Raw genomic sequence first — 17982 nt, 5'->3', positions numbered from 1 at the left:
AGTTCATAGTTGTTTGAAAAAGGTGGTTATGAAGGAAAGAGCCAACTCTTGAGTAGTTTTCTGAAAACAAGAAAGTTATCTGTGGCTCTTATAGTTGGGGGTAATGAATTCCAAAGTTTGGCTGCTTGGACGGAGAAGGATGTACCACCTAATGCACACAAGTACAGGGAGACTACAAAAAGAGGGGGGGAAGACAGAAGAAAGACATGTTGAGTGCATGCAATACCGCTACTGTTGGCGGACACGACAGACTCAGAAGCCCCCTGCAATACGCCGCGCACTTGGGGTCCACTATTCAATCCCTGGGACATGGCTTACAAGGCTATGGCCAATTTCTGCACACATGGATGTCACAGGAGCCTGACTAGGTGTAGTTGGCACTGTACCCAGGTGGGGTGGGGTGCCACAGGGACTTCCTGACAAAGGGGACTTAACTAGCAAACTCGCCCTGGCCTAGGGGAACCCACAGCCCACCTCCCCCACACAGACACCACCAATGCGCGCTGAATCAGCAGAATGAGAGTGTACTCACCCCCTTGTTGCTGCTGTGATGCCCTCAAGCACCCATCCAACTCCGGGTAAACCACCGCCAGGATCCTGAATATCAGGGGGGTCATGGTGCGACGGGCACCCCTCCCACGTTGGGAGGCCATACCCAGCTGGGCCTCCGCCGTCTTCTTGCTCCAGCGGCGAATGTCCTCCCATATTTTCCGGCAGTGGGTGCTCCGTCTGTGTTAGACCCCCAGGGTCCGGACTTTCTTGGCGATGGCATGCCAAATATCCTTCTTCTGGTTGGCGCTGACCTACTGGAATTGTACAGGGGACAAAGAAAAGTAATTACCAACTGCACCATCACAGTCATTGGCCCACATCCCTACCCTTGCCATGTGGCACATGCACTCACCGTCGTTTCATGCATGCCTCGTTCTCCCCCCCTATCTTTCCTGCACCCCACTCCACACAGGCATTGCCCATACAGCATGGTAACGGTATACTTACCTGTTTGTCTGGAGGACCATAGAGTAGCGTGTACTGGGGGAGGACCCCATCCACGAGTTTCTCCAACTCCTCTGTGCTGAAGGCAGGGGCCCTTTCCCCAGACTCACAAGCCATTGTTTCTTCCAGACTGAGGTCACAGCAGCACTTGCAGTGTAGGTCCCCTCCTGTCGAAGATCAGGTATCGAGTGATTGAACAGTGAGAAAATGGCGGTCACGTCTGCGGCGGTGCGTACCGTCACCGCCGGCGTACATCGTCATTGGCTCCTGGGACCTGTAGGGTCCAATGTTAACCAATGCAGAATTGCGCTGCGGTTTTCGTCCGCCTACTGCGACGGTGTACAACGCCAGCGCAGTTACCTCATATCCCATTTTCCCACTTTACAGGTCATGCAGCCGCCATTTCAGGGGCCCACGTGGCTTTATTTTTGACTGCATCACACATACCTAGGCCTTGGCTAACCACTCATACAGGCAAAATTCGGTTTATGAATAGTTTTCGGAGTAAGCTGTGTTTACGTACCTCAGAGATGGTTGACTCTGTGCTCACTGTTCTCCTCCACAGGCACCATCCGCTGGGGCATGTGAGGAGATGGAGGCATCCTCTGGTGTACAGACCGCTGGTGGACCTGTTGACAATGGAGGAAAGACATGTGATCATCACCTACAGGCTTGATCATGCCACAATCCAGGAACTGTGTGCCCAGTTGGAGCCAGACCTGATGTCAGCTATCCGCCATCCCACAGGAATCCCCCCTCAAGTGCAGGTGCTGTCAGTACTCCATTTCCTAGCAAGTGGGTCATTTCAAACAACAGTGGCCATAGCATCAGGGATGTTCCAGCCTATGTTTTCCAACGTGTTGTCCAGAGTGTTGTCTGCCCTGCTGAAACACATGCGCAGCTACATCGTTTTCCCTCAGGTGGAGGATTTGCCCACAGTGAAAGGTGATTTCTATGCCCTTGGACATATCCCCAACATCATAGGTGCCATTGATGGGACACATGTGGCCTTGGTCCCCCCGCAGGAGTGAACAGGTGTACAGAAACCGGAAGAGTTACCATTCGATGAATGTGCAGATAGTGTGTTTGGCAGACCAGTACATCTCCCATGTTAATGCAAAATTCCTTGGCTCAGTGCATGACGCTTACATCCTGCGGAATAGCAGCATCCCTTATGTGATGGGGCAACTACAGAGGCACCGGGTGTGGCTATTAGTTGAGCACCTGGAACCAAATCAGTGGGAATAGTTGTCTGGGTCTGTGGATGTCCCAAGAGTTAGTGTGTGTCTAACAGTTGTGCCTCGCCATTTGAAGGTGACTCTGGTTACCCCAACCTGTTATGGCTACTGACCCCAGTGAGGAATCCCAGGACAAGGACAGAGGAACACTACAATGAGGCCCATGGGCGAACTAGGAGGATTATAGAGCGGACCTTCGGCCTCCTGAAGGCCAGGTTCCGGTGCCTCCATATGACAGGTGGTTCCCTATTCTACTCACCAAAGAAGGTGTGCCAGATCATCGTGGCCTGCTGTATGCATCACAACTTGTCTTTTCTGCAGGAGCATGGTCCAGATGGATGTGTTGTGGCAGCTGTGGAGCCTGTGGACAGTGAAGACGAGAAAGCAGAAGAAGAGGACATAGACAATAGGAACTCGGTGATCCTGCAACACTTCCAGTGAGACACAGGTAAGAAGACAAACCTGCCTGCTGCATGCACTTTAAAACTACTAACTCTCTACTGTCTGTCCTTTTCACCCAGTGTATAGTCAGTGAGTTATCACTTTCCCTTACGATTTCACAGATGTGGGTCCCACTGTGTGACATCTGCTTTGTTTCCTCATGGACTAGAGCTGTGTGACGTAGGTATGTTGACATTACATTTGAAAGAGTATTTTGTCACTGTAATTGCTAATACACCAATTCAAAATCAGACAGACTCCAGATTGTTTTGAGCTTTAAGGGTGATTATTTAAGTGCTCAATACTGGAGGCGGTTGTAAAATGGTGAGGGGTGATGGTGGAGGAATGTCCATGGCAGCGTCCAAGCTATTAGTCTCACAGGTGCATTGTCCAAAGGGGCTTAGGAAGTGGAGCTGGGGCAGTTTGAGGATGGACAGGATGACAAGGTGGGACAAAAGGATGACAATCAGGGTGGTCTTATTTCTTGGCTGGGTCTTGGCATCGTTCTCTGTCTTTGTCCTGGATCTCAGGGAAATTTGCGGGGTGGTTCTCCATCTGCAGGCGGTGGGGTGCTGGTGTGGTGGTCCTCTGGTGGTGCCTCCTTTCCACTAGCGCCGGCGGAGGTGGTGGGCAGTTCATCGTCCAGGCTAGTGTCAGTGGCCCCTTGTTGTGCCACAGTGTAGCTCCTGGTGTTGAGGACTTCCTTCAGCACCCCTACAATGGTGCACAGGGTAGAATTGATGGATTTGAGTTCCTCCCTGAAGCCCAAATACTGTTCCTTCTGCAGCCGCTGGGTCTCCTGAACCTTGGCCAGTACCGTTGCCATTGTCTCCTGGGAGTGGTGGTAGGCTCCCATGATGTTCGAGAGGGCCTCGTGGAGAGTGGGTTCCCTGGGCCTGTCCTCCCCCTGTCGCACAGCAGCCCTCCCAGTTCCCCTGTTTCCCTGGGTCTCTGTCCCCTGAAAGGTGTGCCCACTACCACTGCCCCCAGGTCCCTGGTGTTGTTGGGGTGGTGGCTTAGCCTGGGTTCCTTGTAGTGGTGGACACACTGCTGACTGATGTGTCCTCGTGACAGAGGTGTGGGCCCACTGGGTGGGTGCTGTGCTGGTGTTTCCAGAGGGAGGAAGCTCTGTGGTGGCCTTTGACTGTGTGAGGGGAACCGACTGTCCTGAGGTCCCAGATGGGCTGGGCTGGTCGTCTAGATCCAGTTGGACAGAGCTGCTGACATCAGTGTGGGCCTCTTCTGTGGGTGGTATGGACATGTCAGGACCCTCCTGTCCGGTGACATTGGGTAGGGGTCCTGCAGGGGTGTAAAAGCATGATTATTGATTCTGTGTGTGACCGGGGGTGCAATGGGTGTTTGACCGTGTACCCCAGTGCTTGCATTCCTGTGTGGGACCGTGTGTGATGATGGTTTAGGGGGGTGTATGGGTATCTGTAGTGGACATGCTTTGGTGATGGGTGTCCATGCTTTGGTGTTGCATGCAGGGCTTGGTGTTGGGATGGGTGGTTTGTGATATTGGGACATGATAGGGGTGAGGGCGTGGGGGGTATGTGATGGCATGCAGGTAGGGTGGGGGATATAGTAGTGAAGATTTGACTTACCAGAGTCCATTCCTCCAGCTACTCCTGCGAGGCCCTCAGGATGCAGAATAGGCAAGTCCTGCTCCTCCCATGTGGTTAGTTGTGGGGGAGGAGGTGGGGGCCCGCCGCCAGTCCGCTGAACCGCAAGGTGGTGTCTTGAGACTACGGAACGCACCTTCCCCCGTAGGTCATTCCACCTCTTCCTGATGTCATCCCTATTTCTTGGGTGCTGTCCCACTGCGTTGACCATGTCCACGATTCTTCGCCATAGCTCCATCTTCCTAGCTATGGAGGTGTGCTGCACCTGTGATCCGAATAGCTGTGGCTCTACCCGTATGATTTCCTCCACCATGACCCTGAGCTCCTTCTCAGAGAACCTGGGGTGTCTTTGCCCTGCCATGGGATGGTGTGGGTGATGTGTGGGTTGGTGTGTGTTGTGATGTGTGGTGTGATGTTTAGTGCTGTGTTGTGTGAGGTGCGTGGATGTTATGTGGGTGATGGTGTTGAGTGCCTGTGGATGCTCGTTTGTAGATGATGGTGTCTCTCTCTGGCCTTCAGTCGCAGTTGTTGTCATAGGGGTTTGTGGGTGATGTGGGTGTGTGTTTTATATTGTATTTGGTGTGTGGGAGTGGTGTGTGTATGTGTATCAGGTGTGTGTATTTAGAATTGTCCAATGTGGATGTGTTTTGTAAGAGTGTGTGCACGGCAGTGTGTACCGCCAATGGAATACCACGGTTGAAAGACCGCCACATGGATTCGTGGGTGGTGATAGTGTGGGCGTATTCCTGTTGGCGTGACGGTGGAGGTTTTGTTTTCGCCAGTTTATCACTGACCTATGGTGTGGCAGACTTGTGTGGGTTTCTAAATTTTGGCGGATTCCGAGCTGTGGGTCATAATGACCGTGGCGGAATTCTGTGGCCGTGGCGGTGTGTTGGCGGTCTTCTGCACGGCGGTAAGCAGCTTTTACCGCCAATATTGTAATGACCCCCATAATATTGTGTAGGGTAGGGTGCTATGAAGCCAATTATTATGTTCTTGATAAGATAGAGATATTTCTAGGTATGCATATGCTCCGTATTATGCAGGTGCGTTTGCAGGTGTATAGTGATGAACTGTTTTTGTGTTCCATCAGAAATGTGAGCGTTCAAGCCTAACTTAAAAGGCAATGTGTAGAGTTTTTGTGTAACAAATCATGCAGTAACACAGTTAAAACGCAATAAAAATACACCACATAGGTTTGGAAATATAGATAACATTTACCTGAATAAAATAAGGTAAAAATGACAAAGATCCAATAAGGATAAGTTGAAATATGGGGCGTGGCCAAGATGGCGACCGGAGCAGCAGCATAAACCGCGGCTCCGCTCCCTTACGTAATAATAAGCCTGTAAACGTCGCTGCCCGGCTGACCACCGTACGAGCCCCGATCTCCACTCTGCTTGGGACCTCACCGGAAGGGTGTGAGAGTTTCTGGCCCGTTGTCTGTAGGTCCGGGAAGTATAAACGCCGAAACCTGCGGCCTGCACTGGAGTTGGGGAGACTGGGCTTCTGACCGTGATGCACACTGCTAGTGGAGTGCGGGACTGATGCCGCCAGTGAAGCGGGTGTGGGGCAGTGTCGGTTCGAACCGCCCTACCTGGAGGAGGTGGAACCTGGGCTCTGCTGCGACTGGGCTTGAGCGCAGCCGCATGGGATCATGAGCGCTGGTGGACCCTGATGTGTGCTGTATCGGCGGCGCGGATCAAGCCGCAGCACACCCAACACAAATTGAATTAGGCACCTGGGTCGGACAGCTTTCTACCTAGCGCACTAGGGTAACACTACCAGGGGGGACAGATGAGTCAGCTGTAAGGCCTCTAGTGGCTACGAGAAGAACACTGGCCCCCCAGATATCCGAGTCGTCTTCAGAATTGTTTGGGACTCCCTGCCTTGATAACTGAAGCGCTCACGTGGAGGAGCAGGGGAACACGGGGTTTACCCCAAGGGCTCCAAAAATTCGGACTATGGGCCAGAAGCGTTCCACCCGCAAAACGTGGTAAGGGGGCGACAAATGCATGGTGAATATGGAGGTGTTGTACTATATCATGTTGCTGTGGGCGTGCTGAATTGAGACCTAGCTTCCGGCCCGACTAGATCCAGGCGTGCATAAGGACACCCACACGAGCTAGCACTCTCTTGGGGGGAGCTTAATCAGCGGCACATGTCGAGCCGTGACAAGTGTATTACAACCTGTGGCGTAATCTGAGTTGTATCGCTCCCCACCCTGAATGCAGTTACGAGATGGCTTGGTGCAGTGTGTGGGGCTGTTTGGGAGCCCGTTCGAGCTCTGAAGACGACTGGGGCACTGCCTGTTCCACAAAAAGACAGCGGAGTATCGCAACCACAACTGGACTCGCATGCAGGCGAGCCTGCTTCCCCTGCCACAGTGCACAGCCGTTATTTGGACTGTCAAGAGCCACGTAACATTACCATAATGATTAAAAGACCCAGCTCCCCTAGAGTTGGGGCCGTCTGGAAAACATGAGACTAGTGCGGTGTAAATCTGCACCCTCAGCATAATAGTTCGGACCAATCAATCTGTGCACAGCAGAACCTCTCTCTCCCTCAGTACTCCGGGAGTCCAGACTTGTATAGGATCTTACTGAACGCTCCACGCCTGCTGATATTTCCTACTGGCACAAGGGACAAATGGGCAAACCTAAGACGCCGAGAGCGCCCACGAAGACCATCAATGCACCGGTTTCCCCTTCAGATGAACAAAGCTCGACCTACCAGGCATTGCAAAAAATTTAAACTACTCTACACAACCATACAACACAATTTGAAAAGGTGCTACAGGCCATTCTTGATACCAAGATCACCCTAGAAGTTAAGATTGGTGCAGTAGTAGCGGACGTTACCCTACTCTGTGCCGATCAACACGCACTGTCGGACCGGATTGGCGAAGTGAAAAAAGAAATGGCTGAGCTACCCCCGGTAGTCAAAGCACTACAGGAAAATATGCTACATCTGACGACAGAAGTGAATGACCTAAAGCGCAAAGCGGAAGACGTGGAAAGGAGGTCGAGACAAAATAATATCCACCTGGTGGGCTTCCCGGAACGAGTTGAAGGTCCTACAGCTGAGCTGTTTCTGGAGAAGTGGCTCACAGATACCTTACTACGTGATAAGATTCAGAAGTTCTTTTTGATTGAACGTGTACACAGAGTACCGGGCACGCCCCCGCCACCAGGAGCACATCCAAGCCCCTTGATACTTAGGGTACTTAACTAATGGGAAAGAGACATCGTTGTGCAGATATTGCGCAAAACGAGCCCTGTGCGATACGAAAATGAAACGATTACAGCCTATCCTGATTTCACCTCTGAGGTCCAAAGTAAACGCAACTCTTTCTACCATGTAAAGGAGCGCCTCCGAGACCATAAAATCAAATATGCACTGCTGTTCCTGGCCAGGCTTCAAGTGCAGGATGACTCTCAAGTGCATATTTTTACCTCACCGGAAGATGCCTGGACCTGGCTGTATACCAAGGGTCTAGCTAGATCCGCAAGTGCAGAAAACACGGAGGACGGCTGGTCTTCTCCAAAGGTAAATCGCAGGCAATGGAAGCGACAGGAGGTTAAACCCACGCCCGAACAACTGTTTGAGGAGCGCTCTAAACTACTACAGGCTGAGTCGAGATTCGTGTCTGATTCTCCGACAGCAGCACCCACCCAGGTAGATATTGAACCAAAACAAGATACCCACTCTGACTTCGTGGCTTCCCCGCTGGGGCCACTCCTCACTCTGCGCTCAGCTGATGATATCTGAACTGTTCCCCCTGTCTTGTCGCACACGGATTCTATAATGTGTTGCGCTCACAGGTCCTATGTCTTGCTCATGTGTTGATGCACTCTCCGAACTAGATGATGGGAGGGACCTTCTGCACAGCTTTTTTCTCCATGACACTCCTGATTGGGGTTTGGGCGGAGGATCGAATGTGGCCATTCGTTGTGCCGGGAGCCTGAACTCTCAGTTTTCACTCACATCATGCACGCCCCCCTCCATATGGACCTGTTCCACCCAATGGCATTCAGCAGATTTTACTCTGCTGGGGCAAATGTAATGTTATAGTTTTATATTGTTATCTGTAGCTTTTTTTCGTTTTTCTTATCTTAATGTTTTTTTTCTAGAGAGTTTATTTAGTTCCATTTTATTAGTGTCATATAAAACACCTTGCCTACAGGGCGACACACAGATGCTTGGTTCACGGGGACAAATATATAATGGGCTTGTGGTGCTGGGTATCTTTTGGGGACAGCTGTGGACCGGGTCTTGCAAGGCTCTGGGTCAGTTAACTTCCACATATCACCATGGCCACACTAGGAAGAAAACACATCACTCGTTATAACGTGCTAACGTGGAATGTAAAGGGGATGGCAACACCATGCGGGCAACAGCGAGTACACGCATATCTTAGGAGACACCAAATACATCTCTCCATGCTTCATGAAACGCATCTATCAGCTGCCACGCTGGAACAACCAAGTGTAAGGTGGAAGGGGCAGTTATATGGGACCACATCCTCATCTTTTGCCCGTGGTGTGGCGATTTGGATAGCTCCGGGGGTACCGTATGTGATTGCCCGTACACAGATTGACCCTGATGGTAGATACGTGGTGACAGAGGGCAACCTAGATGGCTTGCCCCTGTCGCTGGTGGCACTGTATACTCCCAACACTAATCAATGCAGTTTCTCACATACACTGTCTACTGGGATGTTTCGAGACCCAGTAGTTGACAGCATATGGGGAGGTGACTACAACTGTGTTTTAGACATCCACCTGGATCGGTCCTTTCCCCCACTTCCAACCGCCCTGAGAAATCGAATCTCACGTGAATTAGCAACATGGGTAGCCAGGAATGGCTTAAGGTACGTTTGGAGATCAGGACACCCGACTCAATGCAAATATTTTCTTTATTCCCCGGTACATCATCTGCATACCAGAATAGACATGCTCCTTACATCGTCAGCAATGATTCATAAGATACACGCCTCAGACTATCTGGTTCGCACCATATCTGATCACAGCCCGCTGTGATTGACACTGGATTGGGGCCGTCCGCACACACGTATTCCCACATGGTGCCTCCAGACTGAGGCACTTGTGGACCCCTCCCCCCTTTTGCGCTGAACTCATTCAGTGCTTAACTGCTTATTTTTCCTTGAATAACAATACAACGGCTTATCCTGCTACTGAATGGGATGCCCACAAGGTGGTAGTACATGGCCACTTTTTGGCAGCCTCGGTAGGAGTAAGAAGGGCTAAACCTACAGCCCGCGTCAAAACCGGACAGGTCATCTCCGCCGCATTTCCAATAGGTAGAGGCACCAGGTAGGGCTGCCCGTTATCCCCTCTATTATTCGCAATAGCTATAGAGCCACTAGCCATCAAGCTAAGCACGCAAGTGCAAATTTGGGGCATCCCAGAACTCCACACATACCATATTATCTCCCTATATGCTGACGATGCCCTAATATATCTGAGGGACCATGCTACTTCAATGACCGGAGTGATGGTGATGTTGTATACTTTTTCTTCCATTTCTGGCCTCCGAACCAACTGGTCTAAATCATGTATTTACCCTCTCTCCCTCACACCTCTGGAACACCGGGCAGCACTACCAGATTAACAACTGCCATGGTGCCATTCCACCTTCAAGTATTTAGGAGTGCAGATATATCACTCAATGGATAATCACAGGGAAGGCAATATAGACAGGATTCTTAGATCAACCTGTAGTTCCTTGTCATTCTAGGCATCGCTTCCCCTATCACCTATGAGGTGTGTTGCCATAGCCAAAATGCTTATTTTTCTGAGATTTCTATATTATTTTACGGCACTTCCGATAACCCTGCCGCGTTCGTTCTTCAAATCCCTGCACTCGTTGCTGACAGATCTACTTTGGGGAAGAGACAAGTGCAGAGTTGCACTGTCCATAACACAATACCCGCAAAGTGAGGGGAGGTTGGGCATGCTTGATTTAGATTTATACTATGCTGCTGCCTGTTGGACTTTTTGCTTATGGAGGGTCATCCCCAATCTTTTTGCCTCCTGCCTCCTATTTTTTCTGACCTGTTGCTGTTGGCTTTTGAACTCTGAGCACCTTACCACTGCTAACCAGTGCTAAAGTGCATATGCTCTCTGTGTAAATTGTATTGTTGATTGGTTTATCCATGATTGGCATATTTGATTTACTAGTAAGTCCCTAGTAAAGTGCATTGGAGGTGCCAGGGCCTGTAAATCAAATGCTACTAGTGGGCCTGCAGCACTGGTGGTGCCACCCACATAAGTAGCTCTGTAATCATGTCTCAGACCTGCCATTGCAGTGCCTGTGTGTGCAGTTTTAACTGTAAAATCGACTTGGCAAATGTACCCACTTGCCAGGCCTAAACCTCCCCTTTTCTTACCTGTTAGACACCCCTAAGGTAGACCCTGGGTAGCCCCAAGGGCAGGGTGCAGTGTATGGTTAAGGTAGGACATATAGGTGGTCATTACAACATTGGTGGTAAAAGGCGCTTACCGCCGTGCAGAAGACCGCCAATACACCGCCGCGACCGCGGAATTCCGCCACAGCTATTATAACCCACATCTATGAATCCACCGAAATTCAGACACTCACACAAGTCCGCCACAACAAAGGTCAGTGTTAAACTGGCAAAAACAAAAGCTCCACCTCCACGCCAACAAAAACACACCCATGCTATTACGACCCACGAATCCACGCAGCGGTCTTTCAGCCGCGGTATTCCATTGGCGGTACACACTGCTGCGCTCAAAATACACACACATCTCCAAAACACCGCCACATTGGACAATTCAAAATACACACACCTGATACACATACAAACAACACTCCCACACACCCAACACAATATAAAACACACACCCACATCACCCACAAACCCCTACGCTAAAAAAATAGAGACGAAGGCCAGAGAGAGAGCACAGAATAGACAACCCCACCACACAGAGGCACACAACACCATCACCCACACAACATCCACGCACAAAACACCACACACCACTACACATCACCACACTCATCAACACATACACCACCCTACACATCACCTACACCACCCAATGTCACGCCAAATACACCCCCGGTTTTCCGATGAGGAGCTCAGGGTCATGGTAGAGGAAATCCTACAGGTAGAGCCACAGCTATTTGGCTCACAGGTTCAGCACACATCCATAGCCAGGAAGATGGAGCTATGGTGCAGAATCGTGGACAGGGTCAACGCTGTGGACAGCATCCAAGAAATCGGGAGGACATCAGGAAGAGGTGGAACGACCTACGGGGGAAGGTGCGTTCAGCGGTCTCCAGGCACAACATCGCGGTTCAGCATACTGGCGGCGGACCTCCACCTCCTCCCCCACAACTAACAACATGGGAGGAGCAAGTCTTGACCATCATGCATCCAGAGGGCCTCTGAGGAGTCGGTGGAGGAATGGACACTGGTAAGTCAAATCTTAACTATCATATCCCCCACCCTACCTGCATGCTATCACACACCCCCACCCTCACACCCTCCCCTATCACTCCAACTCCTCACTAATGTACTAATAACACAAACCACACATCCCAACACCAAGCCCTGCATGACATAACAAAGCATGGACACCCATCACCAAAGCATGCTCACTGCACATACCCAGGACAGCCCCCCAACCATCATCACACAAGCCCCCCCACAGGAATGCTTACACTGGTGTACACGGTGAGCCACCCATTGCACACCATGACACACACACATGCAATAATCATGCACTTATGCCCCTGCAGGATCACGAAGGACCGTCACCACACTGGAGGGTCCAGACAACTCCACTCCACCCACAGAAGAGGCCCACAGTGACGATAGCAGCTCTGCCCTACTGGATCCGGATGACCAGCCCGGACCATCGTGGGCCTCGGGACAGTCGGTTCCCCTTGCACAGGCACAGCCCAACACTGACCTTCAACCCTCTGGTAACACCAGCACAGCACCCACCAAGCAGGCCCATACCTCCCTACCCAGGACACGTCAATCAGCTGTGTGTCCACCACTACAGGGAACCCAGGATAACCCACCACCCCAACAACAACAGGGACCTGGGGGCAGTGGTAGTGGGCACACGGTCCAGGGGACGGAGGCACAGGAACACAGGGGAACTGGGAAGGCTGCTGTGCGACCGGGGGCGGACAGGCCAAGGGAACCCACTCTCCACGAGGCCCTATCCTCCATCATGGGAGCATACCACCACTCCCAGGAGACGATGGCGACGGTCCTGGCCAAGTTTCAGGACACCCAGCGCCTGCAGGAGGAACAGTATTTGGGGTTCAGGGAGGAGCTCAGGACCATCAGCTCCGCCCTGGGCACCATCGTCGGGGTGCTGAAGGACATACAAAAGACCCTGAGGGACACTGTGGCACTCCAAGGGGCCCCTGACACTAGCATGGACGATGAACTGCCCACCACCTCTGCCGGCGCTAGTGGACAGGACGCCCCACCACAGGACCACCACACCAGCACCCCACCCCCTGCAGACCGACAACCACCACGCAAGCGGTCCCTGAGATCCAGGAACAGGACAGAGCAAGATGGCAAGACCCCCGCCAGGAAATGAGACCACCCTGATTGTCCTCCCATTGTCCCACTTTGTTACCCTGTCCATACTTTAACTGCACCAGCTCCACTTCCTTTGCCCATATGGCCAGTACACCTGTGTGACCAATGGACTGGACTCTGCCATGGACATTCCTCCACCGTCCCCCATCACCATAGTACAACTCCCCTCCATTTTTGAGCACTTCAATAAACACCCTTGAACCACAAAAAAATCTGGAGTCAGTCTGTGATTTGGTAAAATTTATTATCAATGACAGTGTCAAAATGCGTTTCTAGTTGTAAAGCCAACATACCTATGTCACACATCACAAGTCCTTGAAGGATGCAAGCAGATAACACACGTTGGTAACCACACCTGTGAAACCGTAATGGAAAGGTACAACTCAGTTACCAAATAATGCTATGAAATTCCACACAGGATAGAGGGAGACGTGTGACAGTGAATGTAATGGTAAAAATGAAAATGTTCTCACCTGTGTGTCACTGGAAATATTGCTGTATGACTGACTCCCTGTTGTCGTTGTCTTCTTCCTCAGCTTCCTCCTCATCACTGTCCACAGGCTCCACAGCTGCCACAACACCGTCATCTGGACCATCCTCCTGCAGAAAAGGCACCTGGCGTCGCAAAGCAAGATTGTGATGCATCGAGCAGGCGATGATGATCTGGCACCCCTTCTTCGGTGTGCAGAATAGGGAACCACCTGTCATATGGAGGCACCTGAACCTGGCCTTCAGGAGGCCGAAGGTGCGTTCGATCACCCTCCTAGTCCGCCCATGGGCATCATTGTAGCGTTCCTCTGCCCTGGTCCTGGGATTCCTCACTGAGGTCAGTAGCCATGACAGGTTGGGGTAACAGAGTCCCCTAATAGCCACACACGGTGCCTCTGGAATTGACCCATCGTATAAGGGACGCTGCTATTCTGCAGGATGTAGGCGTCATGCACTGAGCCAGGGAACATAGCATTTACCTGGGAGATGTACTGGTCTGCCAAACATACCATCTGTACATTCATGGAATGATAACTCTTTCGGTTCCTGTACACCTGTTCACTCCTGTGGGGGGGGGACCAGAGCTACATGGGTCCCATCAATAGCACCTATGATGTTGGGGATATGTCCAAGGGCATTGAAGTCACCTTTCACTGTAGCCAAATCCTCCACCTCAGGGAAAATGATGTATCTCCTTACGTGTTTCAGCAGGGCAGACAACACGCTGGACAACACGTTGGAAAACATAGGCTGGGACATCCCTTATGCCATGGCCACTGTTGTCTGAAAAGACCCACTTGCAAGGAAATGGTGCACTGACAGCACCTGAACGTCAGGGGGGATTCCAGTGGGATGGCGGATTGGTGACATCAGGTCCACCTGGGTACATAGTTCCTGGATAGTGGCAATGTCAAACCTGTAGGTGATGATTAAATGTCGCTCCTCCATTGTCAATAGGTCCACCAGCAGTCGGTACACCGGAGGATTCCGCCATCTTCTCAATTGTCCCAGCTGACGGTGACTAGGAAGGACAACAGCGACCACAGAGTCAACAAATTTCCAGGTATGTACCCACAGATACACAGAACATGACACCAAACACAAAACCATTCCTGTATGTGTGTTGAGTGTAGGCCTAGCTATGTGTGACGCAGAAGTAAATGAAGCCATGTGGGCCCCTGAAATGGCGGCTGCCTGACCTCTAAACTGGGACAATGGTATTGTGAGGTAACTGCGCTGGCGTTGCACACCGTCACGGTAGGCGGTGGTAGACCGCTGCGCAATGCAGCATTGGTTAACATTGGACCCTATGGGTCCCAGGAGCCAATGAACAAGTGCGCCAGCGTTGATGGTACGCACCACCGCGGACGTCACCGCCGCGGACGTCACCGCCATTTTCTATCTATTCAATCACTCAATACCTGACCTTCGACAGGAGAGGACCTACACTGCAAGTGCTGCTGTGACCTCTGTCTGGAAGCGACGATGGCTGCTGCGTCTGGGGAAAGGGCCCCTGCCTTCACTGCTCAGGAGAAACTAGTAGACGGGGTCCTCCCCCAGAACACGCTACTCTACGGTCCTCCAGACCAACAGGTAAGTACACAGGGAGCACGTTGTATGGGCTAGGCCTGGGTGGAGAGGGCTGGTTGTAAGAGGGAAGGGGGCAGAGTTCAGGGAACATGAATGAATGTGAATGCATGTGCCACATGGCGAGGGAAGGGAGGGGGGAAACTTACATCGACGGTGCAGTTGGTAATGACTTCTCTTCTTCCCTTGTGCATGTCATGTAGGTCAGCGCCCATCAGAAGAAGGACATTTGGAGTGCCATCGCCAAGGAAGTCCGGATCCTGGGGGCCCACCAGAGAAGGAGCACCCACTGCCGGAAAAGATGGGAGGACATTCGCCGCTGTAGCAAGAATACGGCGGAGGCTCAGCTGGGGATGGCCTCCCAACGTGGGAGGGGTGCCCCTCGCACCATGACCCGCCTGATGTTCCGGATCCTGGCGGTGGCCTACCCGGAGCTGGATGGGCGCTTGAGGGCATCACAGCAGACACAAGGGGGTGAGTACACTATCATTCTGGGAACTTTGCGCGCAGTTGAGGGGTCTAGGTGTGGGAGGAGGGCTGTGGGTTTCCCTAGGCCATGGCGACTTCCATAGGCTAGGCCCCTCCGTATGCAGGCCAAGTGGCACTCCACCCCACCGCAGTAGAGTGCCAAGTACAGGTATACATGCCCCTGTGGCATCCATGTGTGCAGATGTCCATCATAGCCATGTAGTCCAGATCCCAGGAATTGCATCTGTAGAGGCCAGGAGCATGGCGTAGTGCAGGGGGCTGCTGTGTCTGTATTGTACGCCAACGGTATCGGTATGCCATGCACTCAACCTGTCTTTCTTCTGTCGCCCCCCCCCCCCTTTTTGTGCTCTCCTTGTTCTTTTGTGCATCAGCATCATCAGGCGGAGGTACAGTGGCACCGGAGCACGAGGGAGCTGCATCCCACATGGCCATGGAGGGCCACACCACAGACTCAGAATGCACCAGTGGGACGGAGGGCGAGGGGAGCTTCACGTCGGCCACCGGATCACCAACCAGCGACACGGACTCGTCCGCCGATGGGAGCTCCCTTGTTGTGGTAGCACCATCTGTGCCCCCCACTTCTACAGGTACAGCCGCCACCTCCCCTACCAGCACCGCCCTCCCAGCAGCTCTCAGCGTTCGCCCCGTACCCGCTCACCCAGGAGGGTGGGCATCACCTTCGCCCCAGGCACCTCAGGCCCTGCCCCAGTCACCCCTGCTGCCCTCAGTGAGGAGGCCATTGACCTCCTCAGGTCACTCACTGTTGGGCAGTCTACCATTGTGAATGCCATCCAGGGTGTAGAAAGGCAGTTGCAACAAGGTAATGCATTCCAGGAGGGCATTCATTCTGGTCAGGCTGCCCTTCAGCGAACCCTGCAATCTCTGGCCTCAGCACTAATGGCAGCCATTGTCCCTGTGTCTAGCCTCCCCCCTCCAACTTCCTCCACCCAGACCCAATCCCCTGTACCCCAGCCCATCCCAAGCACACCATCAGACCAGCATGCACACACCTCAACACACAAAAGTAGCTCAGGCAAACATAGGCACCACACATCCCACAGGCACTCACACAAGCATCACCCACATACAGACACAGCAACACCCTCTGCCTCCACTGTGTCCCCCTCCTCATCATCTCCCTCCTCCCTCCCAGTCTCGTCTACACTCTCACCTGCATGCACTACATCTACAGGCATTAGGACTCGCACCAGAACACCCAGCACCATACCCCGCTCACCTGCACTCACCACCCCCACTCCCATTTACACGTCCCCTCTGTCCTCTCCCAGTGTGTCTGTGATGCCCCCTCCCAAAGTACACAAACGCGGGCACCCACACACCCAACATCCATCCACCTCACGACAGCCTCCAGTACCTGCACCTGCACCCAAAACACCTAAAGTCACACCTCCTACAACCACCTCCTCTTCCTCCTCTCCCAGACCCCCTCCAGCTACCCATCCCAGTGTTTGTCAGAAACTGTACCTCTGCAAAGTTGACCTTTTTGCCCCCACCCCGCCCCTCCAATTCATCAGTCCTGTCGTAGCGCCTCAGCCAAAAAGCCTCCAGTACCAGTGGTGCGTGTTCAAGGTGTGTGGAGTGCACCGGCCACCAGGGCAGGCAGTGTGACACGGAGCCAAGGCACTGACAGTCCACCCCCTGTAAAGGCTCTGAGGTTGGAAAGTGGCCGACGGGACCGGCTGAAGACTCCTGGAGGCAAAACAACTCACAGGGGTCCCAGGGGGATTGCAGAGTCAGCTGTGACTCCTCCAAAGGTGGGGAAGGGCCAGAACAAGTCTGCACAGCCTGGTGTGACCATCACGGCAGAGAAGGGCGGCATCCTTCCCGGCGGCCGGGACGCCACCTCCAGCACCGTCGTCACTGGTCAGGAGACCACCGCCATAGGCATTGACCAGGAGGGCCCAAGTATCGTCACTGGTCAGGAGACCACCGCCAGAGTCATTGTCCAGGAGGGCCCAAGTATCGCCACTGGTCAGGAGACCACCGCCAGAGTCATTGCCCAGGAGGGCCCAAGTATCATTACTGGTCAGGAGGCCACCGCCAGAGTCATTGCCCAGGAGGGCCCAGGTATCGTCACTGGTCAGGAGACCACCGCCATAGGCATTGCCCAGGAGGGCCCCGGCAGCCACAGCCCCGCTGGGCAATGAGGGACCGTCATGCCACACACCAATGCCCAGTCCAGAGCCCGCCATGGCAAAGCACCGCTGAACAGTCCAGAGACCGCTGAACAGGGCAAGCACCGCTGAACAGTCCAGAGCCCGCCATGGCAAAGCACCGCTTAACAGTCCAGAGACCGCCATGGCAAAGCACCGCTGAACAGTCCAGAGACCGCCATGGCAAAGCACCGCTGAACAGTCCAGAGACCGCCATGGCGAATCACCGCTGAACAGGGCATGCACCGCTGAACAGGGCAAGCACCGCTGAACAGGGCATGCACTGCAGAAGAAGGAAAAGACCGCCATATCAAGCATCGTTATCCCAT

Source organism: Pleurodeles waltl, chromosome 3_1, assembly GCF_031143425.1.
Source record: "Pleurodeles waltl isolate 20211129_DDA chromosome 3_1, aPleWal1.hap1.20221129, whole genome shotgun sequence".
NCBI classification, from domain to species: Eukaryota; Metazoa; Chordata; class Amphibia; order Caudata; family Salamandridae; genus Pleurodeles; species Pleurodeles waltl.
The sequence above is the reverse complement of the archived record's forward strand: the minus strand, read 5'-3'. Positions refer to the sequence as shown.